Consider the following 13,521-nt stretch of genomic DNA (forward strand, 5'->3'; position numbering starts at 1 on the left):
TATCAGGAAGGAGGGTGACAGGGGTTGACTTTTCAGGAATGGTGTGAAAATCAACTTAGATAGTGCATTTGCATTTAGTGTGCAAAGGAGAAGGCACTTACCAAATATAAAATAATTCCATATTGTACTCGTCCACCCCTGGAGTGGAAGCCTTAAAAACATCCCTTGAGAAGGGGACCTGTGTCACTCCTTAGCCCTCAGACAAACTTCCACTTCCACCTCCATTATTTGTTACACAGACCTCGAAAAAGCCCCTATTCCAATGGGGCCTCCTTCTCCTTTAACAGAATTTTTGTTCAGTCTCTTGAATATACTACTGAATGTAGGTTGCTTCCCACAGGTATTTCCTTGTAACTTAGAAACAAATGCCTAGATATTATGTTGGTTCTGGGGTTGATATCTTGGTCTGGGGGTGGGGAGCCCAGTTTCATTTTTAAACATGGGGCCTGGGCTTAGGAAATCACCAACTACCTCTTCATTCACTCACTGCCTAGGTCCTGCCTCCATAGCTATTGTGTGTGTTGGGCCATGAGCGGAGATGCTCCCAGGCCCACCCCTGCTTTCTAAATGCTGTATGAGGGAGTAACTGAGAAAATCAGTCGGAAAAGCTCAGCCGACGCCCTTCGGGAAAGGAAAAGGGAGCATGCAGGATCCCTCCCATGGCCGGTGTGCTAGTCTAGGGAGGCTGCAGCAAGGTACCACGGACTGAGTGGCTTAAACAACAGAAATGTATTTCCTCACACTCTTGGAAGCTGGCGTCTGAGATCACGGTACCCACAGGATCGGTTCTTTCTGAGAGCCATGAGAGAACGCTCCATTCCAGGCCTCTGCGCTTACCTCATAGATGGGCGCCTCTCCCTGTGTCTTCACATGGTCCCTCTGTACATGTCTGTGTCCTAACCTCTTCTTATAAAGACACCAGTGATACGGATTAGGGCCTACTCTAAAGACCTCATTTTAACTTAATCACCTCTTTAAAGACCCTATCCTCAATTATAGTAATCTTCTGAGACACCGGGAGTTAGGACTCCGACAGGTGCCTTTGGGAGGGACACATTTCAACCCATAACAGCTGACCTGGAAATGGGGTATATCCTCTGCGACACATCTGAAAGTATACGCTTCTTTAGAAACTGCACGTAAAGATCTGATCCTCTATAACGAAGTCCTTCTGGAAGAAATACCTCTGTGCTGTGCACAGGCGAAGTGTCTACCTCAGTTATGTGTGGCCATTGCTGATGCAGGGTGGGGAGCCTCTACTGTACTCGTTATCAGTTAAGGTCATTGCCCGTTACAAGTCTCTGTGGCCTATGAAGATGCATGGCACGACCTTTAGGAAGGCCTGAGAGTCAGGAGACATTTGTATCTTTTAAAAAAGTGGCATGCTTATTTTTCCACGAAAATGTGAATTCTGAAATTGAGACTATGTTACAATTTACTGTATTTCCTTTTTGGCTCTGGTAACCAAGAAACTTAGATCCACATTTGTCAGTCGGTCTTGGTAGCAGTATAAGACTTTATGGCCTGTGTATCTCATAATATCTTGGATTATGGTCTTCCAATCCTGTCCACATTTTCTCTAACCCTGAGTCTCTATTTATGTATGTTTTCTCTATTATTAGACAGTATGTATTCTAGATACTGCATCCAACCCATTGTGGAGCGTGGTAGGGAATATAAATCAATAAAATAAATCTTCTACAACTCTCTGACACCAATAATAAAACATCACCTAGGAAAGAGTTGCCTGTGCTATGTGCCTGGCTCTTCCATTTACCTAGGAAGACAGTGACTTACAGGAATTCAATGAGAATTAACAATATAGCTGCTCCAGAGAACTTTAAGCTACTTCAGAAGCAGAGAATTTATCAATAAAACCACGACACCCAAGGAAGTTAATATTCTTCTGAAATCAAGTAACAGACCAGCTCTTGATGTCATCCCCCAACCTGTCCTGCTCAGCTCCTTTCCCCAGCCCAACTCCAGGGCTCCTGTTGCTTGATTTTCACAAGATTTTGTTTTTGTTTTTGGGTCCCCCGCGCTATAACTTACAAAATTGCCCCTTGCGATCTTAAATTCAGAATACCTAGTTGGCAAAACAAAATGCCAATAATCAGAGACGATATTGTTTACACTTATCATTATTAGATGCATTAGAGAGTCTGTTTTTGTGTCATATGGAGGACAGGAAAGTAAGGTACACAGTCCAAATATTTTCCATTGAGGTGGCAGGAGATAAGACAGCATGAGAGCTGGTGCCACCTAACGCTAAATCATCACTCGATATACAGAGTGAATAGCTGATGTCCAGAAGTCAGCACCAAGCTTCTTTCTAATATGATGAGCAATGGCCATCTGTCCCCACAAAGCCAGACAGCGTGACCTTCAGTTCCAGGCGTTGCTAGCACCGGCTCTTTCCCATGATGAAGGATGAAAGAGCTACTTTAATAAGTTTCTGTTATTAGCAACAACAAAAACCAAAGTGCTTGTCCATATTTTTATTACATTATTTTCTCCTAAAAAAAAAAGAAAAATAGAGGAAAGATCAATGGGAACCTGGGCAAGAAGTTAAAGCTTAGAGATGTATGATTCTATTTTCTTAGAAGGAAGATGTATGCATATAATTAATACGCAATCAAAGAGCAAAGCAGAGATATGTATTATACCAGAAATTCCTTCATGTTTTATTAATCTAAACTCCATGGAAATATCTGGCTGGAACAAAAGCCACAGATCAAAACCTCAGGCCACTAAATCTCTATTGACAAATTGCAAGTCGCTCTAAACTCTGTGACTACTGTTGTTGGCACAGAGACTGTAAACAATAATAGAGGTGGGTGAGAAAAACATCACTACAGAGAACTAATCTTGCCAGTGAGGGGTTTGTAATCTAGATGGACTCATTAAACCCTCGTGTGAACTGAGTGCATTCCCCCATTTGTCTCCTGCATTCTTTTCTGTGTCTGTCATCCGTGGGATCATTAGCATTACCAGAACAAAAAAAAAGGGGGTTGGGGGAGGAAGTGGCTGCTTCGCAGTGGGATCCCATCATTTGACAGAGAGTAAGATAACTGTGTCCAAGATCAACAGAACCAGACATTAGAAAATGTTTCTTTAAGCCTGAGTGGTTCTCACAATATCAAGCAAATATGTATGCTGTGTGTTATTTTTGTAAAGAATTCCATTTTTCCATAACCTTTTACTTAGCTCTCAGATTTAAAAAAAAAAAAAAAAAAAAAAAAAAAGTTTTTTTTTTTTTTCAATGTAAGTCATTTCCTAAGAACTTGGTGTAATAGATCATTTAAAGAAATAGGAGACACATAACAGATGTTGGTGTATCCCTTAGCTACAGTTAGAGCATGAGTTAAAAACCAACTAGCCATGGCTTAAGCCATAAGAATTGGCTTATCCTCACAAGAGTCTGGAGGGATGGGTGGTTTTAGGGGACTTCTCCAGCACAAAGGTACCTTGAGGGCCTAAACTCTTTCCATTCTACTGTTCCATCATCCTCTGTATATTGGCTTTTCATCCTAATATTTGTTGGCTCAGCGTGCACAGTTGACTAGCAAAGCTCCAGCTATCATTTTCTCACTGGCATCCCACAGCAAGAAAGGAAGGGCAGAGGCACACTTTTTGTCCTTACTAGGCTCCCTCTTTATTCCAGAAGGGAGGTCCTCTGTAGATTTCCCCTGGGATCTTATTGGTAGAACTGTTTGCTTGTCCATCTATAGACCAATCACTGGTGAAAATGAAGAGAGGTTTAGGCCAATCATGATTCACTTTCTGAATGAAATCTCTGCCCAATACCTGCTGGGGAGAAGACGTGGACAAATGGCTATCGGGAAGGCAAGGGACACTGTCCATCACAAGGGGCCAGGCCCCAGCAGTCTCCTCCCTAGTCTCCAAAAACTCTACTGTCACATGGACTTTACTTGAACCTTTCCAAGAACGGCCCGTGTGAAATAATTGCACACCAGATAAGGTATAATATTTAAATTGTTTGTTTTCTGACTTCCCAGGCATTTTCGTACAATTTTTCACCTTTCTATTCGTCTAGCTATATAATTTTTCTTCTGGCAGAATCTGTCTGTTTTACTCTTAGGTTTGTCTCTGAGCCTTCTCTCCTGTTGCCTCCCCTGTTTGAATAAACTTGTCCTTGTATATCTACTGATCCACTTCAGTTTCACAAAAAATGAAAAACTCAGTGGAATCTGATTGTAGTTATCTATTCAGTTTTATATGGGTTAAAACTGTGAGTCAGTCTGTGGGATCAGAGCTGAAAACAGCAGGGCAATTTCCTTCCGTGACAACAGGGATGGAGCAGAAGGCCAGAGCTGGGCCCTCCTCGAGGCTTTTGTTATTGGGCTGGACACTGTAACCTGCTTGGCCACGAGTGTCCCTTCCTCATTTATCTTTCATGAGCACCTCTTAGACGCATTTGAAGAAACAAATGAACAATCTTCTTTGAAAGGGCTTCTGTCAGATCGTCCAGTCACCAATGCTGCTTTTGGCCTCTCCCGCCAAGGCACGGCCCAGCTCCACGCCACATCTCCAGAACAAGGGTCCAGCCTGACCTAAGGCAGGAGGTACTCCATCAGTGCCACTTCACTCTGTGGCTCTCATTGATTGTCCAATCCTAAAAGCACATTATCAGAAAACTGTCGACTTCCTAAAAAAAAAAAAAGAAAGGAATCCAGACCTGCCTGGGTGGGTTGCCAGTTAAGGGAAATTGTCTCTTGTGGGGAGAGCAGTGGGATCGTGAAGTCCAGCATTGTTCTCTGTGAATCTTCTCTGATTGTCAGCTTCACCACAGGCCAGGCTGGCCTCACTGGGGCGGTGGGGGAAGGAGGCTGCCCTCCCTCCCCGAGGCCTGAGTCCACACCTCCAATTTCCCCTTAGTGTCCTGTGCTACAAGTTGAGGTGAGGGTGCAACACGTAAATAAGACTTTTCTAAAAAGGCAAGAAAAAGGAAAGAAACAGAACTGATTACTAGATTATTTAGCTTACTACAAATATGGTTTCCTCGTTGTCTTCTTGGGGTCCACTTCCAGCCTGGCTCCAGGCTCACCTTTCTGTATCAGAAGCCACCTGGGGAAGAATGCTAGGACGGGGGCTCTCTGCCAGAGGCTGACAGCAACACACGCCTCTAAAGTCATGCTCCTCGACCAGGGATGATTTTGCCCCCCAGGGGACATCTGGCAATGTCTAGAAACGCTTGGTTGTGACAGCTGGGGTGATGCTACTGATATCTAACAAGCAGAGGCCAGGGCGCAGCTCAACATCCTACAATGCACACCACAAGCCTCACAACAAATAATCATCTGGCCCAAACTGTCAGTAGTGCTGTGGTCGAGGAAACGTACCCTAGAAATACTAACCCACCTTTGCAGGAAAAATGGGGAGCCTGTGGCCCTGATTCTGCCCTTAGCCCATCACCTGCCTCCCTGGAGGCTTATAAGGGCGGTGAAGGGGACGCAAAGGACTGTGTATAAGAAAGTCACTGGTGGTGGTCTCTGTGGAGAGCGAAGGACTGATTCCCCCTCACTTTAAGCCTGAGTGAGAGGGGATTTCAAGAAACATATTTCACCAGCTTGATATGGGTCCTCCGAAAGTTAGGTGAAACGGGCCCTGGCATCTAGCTTTTCTGGGGTAAAAATACAAATAGAAGAGCAGGCAGAACAAAGAGAGGAAGAACTGTATTGGGAGCAACTTGTATTCCAGCAGCAGCAAAAAGGGCTGCCAGGTGTTGCCTTAACCAAGCAAAACCAAACCCTACCTGCAAAGACCCTTTAAAGGAACAATGAGGAAATGAGACCACCAGAAAAGGCTTGGACCAATCGAGATTTACCCCAGGAGTGAGGCAAGCCCTCTTCCCAGAGTACTAGGACAATAGAGATAAGTAGACACATAATTGTGATCACTAAGCCACTCAAAGTATCTCTAGGCTAAGCCATTGTAAGAACACCATGAATTGTATCCCTAGTGCAGGGTAAATACCGTGTTACCCCGAAAATGAGGAACTCCCCAGCATGGATGAGTGGCTAGAGTCCCAGCACAGAGAAAGTAGGTTGGAGGATGGGTGCAATTCCCTGGGGGGCTGAGGTGAGTTCCACCACTTTCTCTCCCACAACAGAGAGCAAGCACACTGGAATGCAGGTTCCTGAGAGTGCTTTCTGGAGGGATAACCTGCCCTTATGCGGTTTTTTTTTTTTTTTTTTTTTTTTTGGTGCTTGGTTGTTAGTAATAAATTGCATGTGAATACACCTCCAAACAAATATTACCACTCTGACAATTGAGAACTGAAGCCAGCTATTGAAAAAGAGCTTTGACCTGGATTCAAATCCTGCCTCTGCCACTTAGGATCAGGACCTTGCCCTTAAAATCTTTGTGCTTCAGATGTTTTATCTGTAAAGTAGGTCTACAGTTGTTATGTACATTAATAAGATAAAGCACTTAGCACAGGTGTTAGAATAAATGGCAGCCGTCTGTGTATGTGCATGTGACCTAAGATGGAATTCAAGGAACTACAACACATAGAATTTTTCTTTAATTCTGCCAGGGCTCTTATTGTAGAAAAAAAAAAATTGAGACTCTTTCTGCTCCTATTGCCAAACTAATGTACATGTCACAGTGTTTCCCAGGGCTCTTTGTATGTGCTAGGATGCTTTCCGTTACAAGAACAGAAAACCAAATACATTTACCTTAAACCATAGAGCATTTATTAGCTCACATAACAAGAACAGTTCTAGGATTCATCAGGAACCAGATCTATGTCATCAAGAACCTTTCTTCCTACTGTCCCATTCCCAATGTTCTGACTTTTATCCTTAGGCTTATTGCCTCAGGATCTCAGGACAGCTGCAGTAGCTCCAAGCATTTTATCCTTACATAATACCATAACGAGTTGGGAAAATAGATTGTTCTCTAATGTTTTCTTCTGAAAAGCAAAAAACCTGTTCACAGAAGATCACTACTCAGAAACCTTCCTTTGGCATCTAATTGGCTGGAATCTTATCACATGCTCTTACTTAACCAATCACTGGCAATGGGAAATGAGACCACCAGGAAAGGCTTGGACCAATCGAGATTTACCCCAGGAGTGAGGCTAGCCCTCTTCCTAGGACAATGGAGATAAGTAGACACATAATTGTGATTACTAAGCCACTCAAAGTATCTCTAGGCTAAGCCATTGTAAGAACACCATGAATTTTATCCCTAGTGCAGGGTAAATACCATGTTTCCCTGAAAATGAGACCTAGCCGGACCATCAGCTCTAATGCATCTTTTGGAACAAAAATCAATATAAGATCCGGTATTATATTATATTATATTATATTACTGGGTCTTATAGTAAAATAAGACTGAGTTTTATATTTGTCAGCGTCTTTCGTTATTAAACAGAAAAAGCTGAATATCTCCTTAGTTGAGAAAATTGATAAATCTCCCCATTCTTATATTCAGCACTTGATATCAATGGCTAGTTTCAAGGCTTAAAGTAGAAAGGGTCAGTTGCTTACAATTCAGTTCTGCACAACAACTTTTTCCCACAAGCATCTTGAGGACTTTTTCTGTCACTGTTGATTCTGTGACAAGCCTTTATAGCTACATATTTTTATAAAATATCTGCAAAATAATTATATTTACTTAGAAAATAAATATCAACATAGTAATCTAGTTTACTTAATTAAAAATTCCTTTTATCTAACACTTTGCATCAGATATTTCACAATCCCCCCCAAAATAGGCATCTCATTATATTGACTAGATATATTCCAGCAATGTGTGTGTGCGTGTGTGTGTGTGTGTGTATGTGTGTGTTGAAGGTGAGTGTGTATTATTGGAGAGGGGCCCTACATCAAGTACTGTAATGTATTTTGCCCCCATTGATGTCTACTCAGGTAACAAAAATGTCAAGCTAAAGGAACAAATAAACTGCAGAAATAAAGGCTTTCTACATAGTTGTTACAGAAATACCAACTGTGGGCTTTTGGAACAAATGATTTAGCCATTCCCCATTGACCAAATATGGTCTTTCTCACCTCTGTTCCATTTAAACATGCTGCTCCATTAGCCCCAAACCTCACTCCCACTACCACTTGTCACTCTGCTTTAAATGGGACCAAGTCTCCGCTGAGTGCCACAGAATCAGCTAGTCAGCTTTTCCAATGCAGGTTCCCTGCCTCATCTTCAGAAATTCTAACCCAGTGAGGAAGGGATGAAGCCAGGAGATATGAATTGTTGTCACCTCTCTAAGTCATTTGAAAGCATGGGCTCATATCCTCCTCAAATGTCACTTTCTCTTGGAGGCTTTGCCTAACCCTCTCAGTTTCCTCCAGCTTCTCCCAAGCATCGTACTTATTCTTATAACCTGTACCTTAGCACTTGCCACACTCAGACGTGTGTGCCCTGCTTCTTCTCCCCCTCTGCTCCCCTTAGAGGCCTCTCAAAGCAGGATCCCCACCATGTTACTCTTCCTGTTCCACAAGGCTCATCATATTGTAATCCCTCATTCATTTTCATGGAATGAATCAATCAATGAATGACTGAATCAGGACAAATGGTCCACTGTTTTTGAAAATGAAAGGTTAAAATGGGATCTGATCCTTGTTGCTCAGGTGTGTCTGCTGAGACCCTCTGGATTCCTCTTCCAAGGGGGACTCTATTTTTGGCTTCTTCTAGGAGCCCTGACACTTCAGGCTCCACTCCCAACACAGTTTTTCTTTCATTTTGACCAGGAGTGGGGTTGCAATATCAAACTTCAACGATGTTGGAGTTTACAGAACGATGAACATCTAATTGGGCAAGACTGCACCTGAGATTCCAGGCACTAAAATACATCAAATTTGAATGAAAGAGAAACATGTGTAATTTAGGGGAGAACTCTGAGTACATTTTGATAGGGTTCGATCCATAAATTTATCTCCTGGCTTCCACAAACACCATAATACATTTGTCATTTCCTGGGAACTGACTGTTAAATTAGATGTGTATGGACAATTATCTATGAACAATCTTCTGAAATCCTCACAATAATAGGAAGACAAAGTGGTTGCATGAAGAAAAAAGAAACAAAACAGAGAAATAAATGTGTACAGAAGGGCATTATACTATCCAAACGCTAATTCGAATTTTGGTGGGCAGAAAGGCCGCTAGGCTGTCTGAGAGAGCTGAATAAATGGGAGGGAACAGTGCCCCTTCCAAAAAAAATGTAAAAAGCAACCAGAGGACGTAGCTGTTTAGGAATGCCTGCTTGGCGATTCTTATTTACCATTGCCGAGCTTAAGCCTCGCTGCCTACGCGGTCACAATATAAACAGGAAGGATTAGCGTGACCCCACGTCCCCAAAGACTGAAGCAGTTCTGGAACAGCTCCGGTTACCTTGCATCCTGAGCAGCCTGCCCTTGATGACAAATGTCCCAGATTCGGGCGTTCTTTTTGTAGTCCATGGGAAAGCACGACTAATCCGCGCGCACACTCGTCGGCACCATTCAGCTCCCGCGCACAAAGCGCTGGCTGCGCTCCCGGGACGCCAGCCCCCACGCCAGCTCCAGGGCCAGGCCAGACCATGCACGCACGCTCTGCTTCACCTCCAGGTGGGCGCACCGCCCTGGTGTTCTCCATGCAGAAGTGGGGCGGGGACCAGGAGAGTCGGAAAGGAAAGAGCATTTCCACCTCATCAGGGGTAAGGCTTTGGAGAAAAGAGAAAAACAAGCTGATCAGGTTGGTCTTTTTCTCAAACCAGTTCTTGTTCTAGCTGGAGCCATCCCACTTTTTAAACTCGCCATCATCTGCTTCCCTCTCCTTTTCCATTCTCTTGGTTCACTTAGCACTTTCAGTGGAAGGTTCTATTCTAATGCCTTACAGGGACTGACTGATCTAATCGTCATAACAACCCTGTGACATAGGAACATTTGACAGAGGAGGAAACTGAGGCACAAAGTAGCCCTGGGGCACTGGACATGGAACCAGGCATCCAGAACTCACTGTCTTCGCCCCTAAGCTCCACGTTGCTTGGGGCTGTCACTAGGACAGGCTTCTGTAACCTGCGCTGGGAGTTACCCTGACATAACCCACCTCTATTTCCATCTCAACTGTCTCATTTGGAGAAAGCTACGAGTTCACACACCAGTCAGAAGGACAAGACAGTGTGGAAGAGGCAGGAGAATCGGTTCACACTTTATCAAGGGATTTTCACCAGCAAAGGCCTGCCCAGAGGAAGTTCCCTTGCTTGTGTAAGCCCAGGTTCCCTACTGCCACCAGATCCAGTTTCCCCATTAAAGGAGTTGAAGAAAAGTCTCTGCCTCTGAGGAGGGGTTAAAAAAGCAAGTTGTAAAAAACGTGAACCAGACACTTTCAGTGAGATGGATGAAAGGAGGGTGTTCTACTGGGTGACGAGTTTCTTCATTGGTGACAAGTGATCTTCTTGGTAGCTTGAAAAATGCCTAAAACAGTATGTTAGGTACCTGGGAATAATTCGATAATTCAGAAAACAACAAGGCAGTCAACAAAATCCAGAGAGTCCAGGCAGATTTTTTAAGGTGTGAGGACAGAGTAATCAGAAAATTGTGCCGAATATGAGTGTTGGGTGAGGAGGTGGGGCTCACCTTTGTTAGTGATTAAAAAAGTGACATTAAACAACAAAGAGATACCAAATTTTAAGCTGGCTAATAATAATAATGGCTAATGATGTCGAGTGTGCCATGTCATATACTGCCGGTGGGAGTGCAAATTGGAGCGAACTTACAAGATGATTTGGAAATGCTTATCAAAAGCCTTCAATGTAAATATTTTTGACCCAGCTGTTCTACTAGGGAGTTTTAGCCTAAGGTAATAATTTATTTATTTTTTAAAATATTCTTATTAAAAATATCACTAACATACAATATTATATTAGTTTCGGGTGTATAGCATAGTTATTCAACATTTGTATACCTAAAGACGTGATCACCGTAATAAGTCCAGCAACCATTTGACACCATCCCACACTATCACAATATTACTGACTATTTCCCATGCTGTACGTTACATCCCCACGACTTATTTGTTTTATACCTAGAAATTTGGACCTCTTATTCCCCTTCACCTTCCCCCCCTGCTTTTTAAATTTTTCAATTATAGTTGACATTCAATATTATTTTATATTAATTTCAGGTGTAGAGCATAGTGGTTAGACACATATATAATTTAAGAAATGATCCCTCTCCTACAGTAATAATTTAAAATATGTCAAATAACTTGAATAGAAGAAGAGTCAGTACAACACTGTTGATAATAACAAAGGAGTAGAAACATCTGGATGTCCTACAGGGGACTGGTTAAATAAATTATAATAATCCACACAATTAAAACAGCTTACCATATATCGATAACAGAAACAAAGCAGATTTTTAAAAGTGTGCCTATCACAATGCCTTTTTTTGGTTTTTTTGAAAAAAAAGTCTATAGAAATAAGAAGAGCGTACAAAATGTCAATGTCCCATGACTGTGTTTTATTTTCTCCTTTCTATTTTCCTGTATTTTCTAATTTATCATCCACTAATACGTAGGAATAAAGAAAAACAAAGCATTTATATGTCAGGACAAAAACCAATGTTTCCAGTGTCTGCCACAATGGTAACATGAGAGCAGCAGCCTCTGAGTTCAAGGTAGGACAGTCCTCCAGTTGGGCGAGGCCATCCTCAGGCTTCGTGATTTTCATAATAGAATGTGAATCTCGGCTCATTGGGTGCCTGGTGCACAAGCAGAAAAATGTCCTTCAGTCAACAACACAGCTTCCATCCATCCACAGGTCTCAGGCCATCTCTAGAGAACTGAACTGGACAGTGTTGTTATCCAGCTGGGCACAGGACTATCCAAGAGACGTGAGGTGGTCAGGGGCTCACTCGCCACTGCTCTGTGGGTACTCAGCATAGTACTACTCCACACCAGTCAGACCGCTAGCTCTGCACACAGACCTCATCAAATTAATAGTCTGCAGAAATGCCTTTGCTTCTAGCTGGATTTACAATGAAATAGTCATTTGAAGAATTCCTTTCCTAAAAATTCTGTGTGCAAATGTTTTCATGTCATGTAATAGTTCTGTGTATGCACTCTCCTGATAAAATCTCTTCATAGTGGTGGCATTTGAACTGGGCTCCCAGGAGATGTGGAGGGGGCTGAGGCCCAAAACCCTCTCCCACTAGAGAACTCTCCTTTTACTTGTTCTGTCACAGATGCCAAATATAGGGCAGTTTCACCCCCATCCAAAATTAACACTCAGAAAAGAGGAATTCCTCTTATATTCCTCATATTCATTTTTTTACGACAAGATATTATTTTGGAAGGACATAGCATGATACCATCTTAGTCAAAACTAGTCTTGAATATTTTAAAATAAGGTGAAGAAATTTAACACAGATTTAAGTAGCTATTTCTGGAGATATGACCTTTCAATTGGAAGTTTCTGGATGCCACAGAAATAAGCCTTTTAGAGTTTTTTTTTTTTTTTAAAGCAATAAAATAAATGATTATGTTGTAAAGATCATAAATATATAGTGTATTTATTTCCTAGGACTGTTGTAACAGTCTCACAAACGGATGACTTAAAACAATAGGAATTTATTGTCTCGTGATTCTGGAGACTAGAAATCTGAACGTAAGGTGTTGGCAGGAGCTCGTTCCCCCTGAAACCTGTAGGGCAGAATCCTTCCTTGCCTTTTCTAGCTTCTGCTGTTCGTTGGCAATCCTTGGAGTTCCTTGGCTTGTAAATTCATCATTCCAATCTTTGTCTCCATGACCACATGGTCCTCTTTTCCTGGTTGTCTCTTGGCTCTCCTTGTTGGATATTGGCTTACGGGCCCACTGGATTCCATTATGACCTCATCTTAACTAATTACATCTACAAGGACCCTATTTCCAAATAAGGTCACATTCTGAGGCACCAGGGGTTAGGACTTTAACATATCTCTTTGGAGGACACAATTCAACTCATATTTCTACAGAACGCATTCTTTAAAAACCAACTGTCTGGCCTTGTGTAAATGATATTTGTGTCTTGCGATAAAATTCCAATGACTGCATCATACGAGAATTCAAAAACTGCTATATCCCCAATAAATTGGATGAAAAGATAATATTCTCTAAATAAATGTTGTAGATGACTCAAAAAGCAGCTCCATGTGATGACACTGTGCGATAGTTAATTTCAAGTGTTAACTTGACTGGCCACGGAGTGCCTGGATTAACTATTGTTTCTGAATATGTCTTTGAAGGTGTCCTGGGATGAGATTAGCATTTGAACTGGTGGACCCAGTAAAGTAAATGGACCTCCCCCATGTGAGTGGGCACCAGCCAATCTATGGAAGGCCAAAATAGAACAAAAGGTAGAGGAAGGAGGAATTAGCCCCCTTTTGTCTGCCTCACCATTTTCTCCTGCCTTAGACAGAGATTTACACTATTGGTTCTCTGGTTTTCAGGCCTTCGAACTTGGACCAGGTTATACCACCAATGTAATTGATTTGCATCATACCGATGTAAGTTTTG

This window comes from Rhinolophus ferrumequinum, chromosome 27 (assembly GCF_004115265.2).
Source record: "Rhinolophus ferrumequinum isolate MPI-CBG mRhiFer1 chromosome 27, mRhiFer1_v1.p, whole genome shotgun sequence".
In the NCBI taxonomy this organism is placed as follows: Eukaryota; Metazoa; Chordata; class Mammalia; order Chiroptera; family Rhinolophidae; genus Rhinolophus; species Rhinolophus ferrumequinum.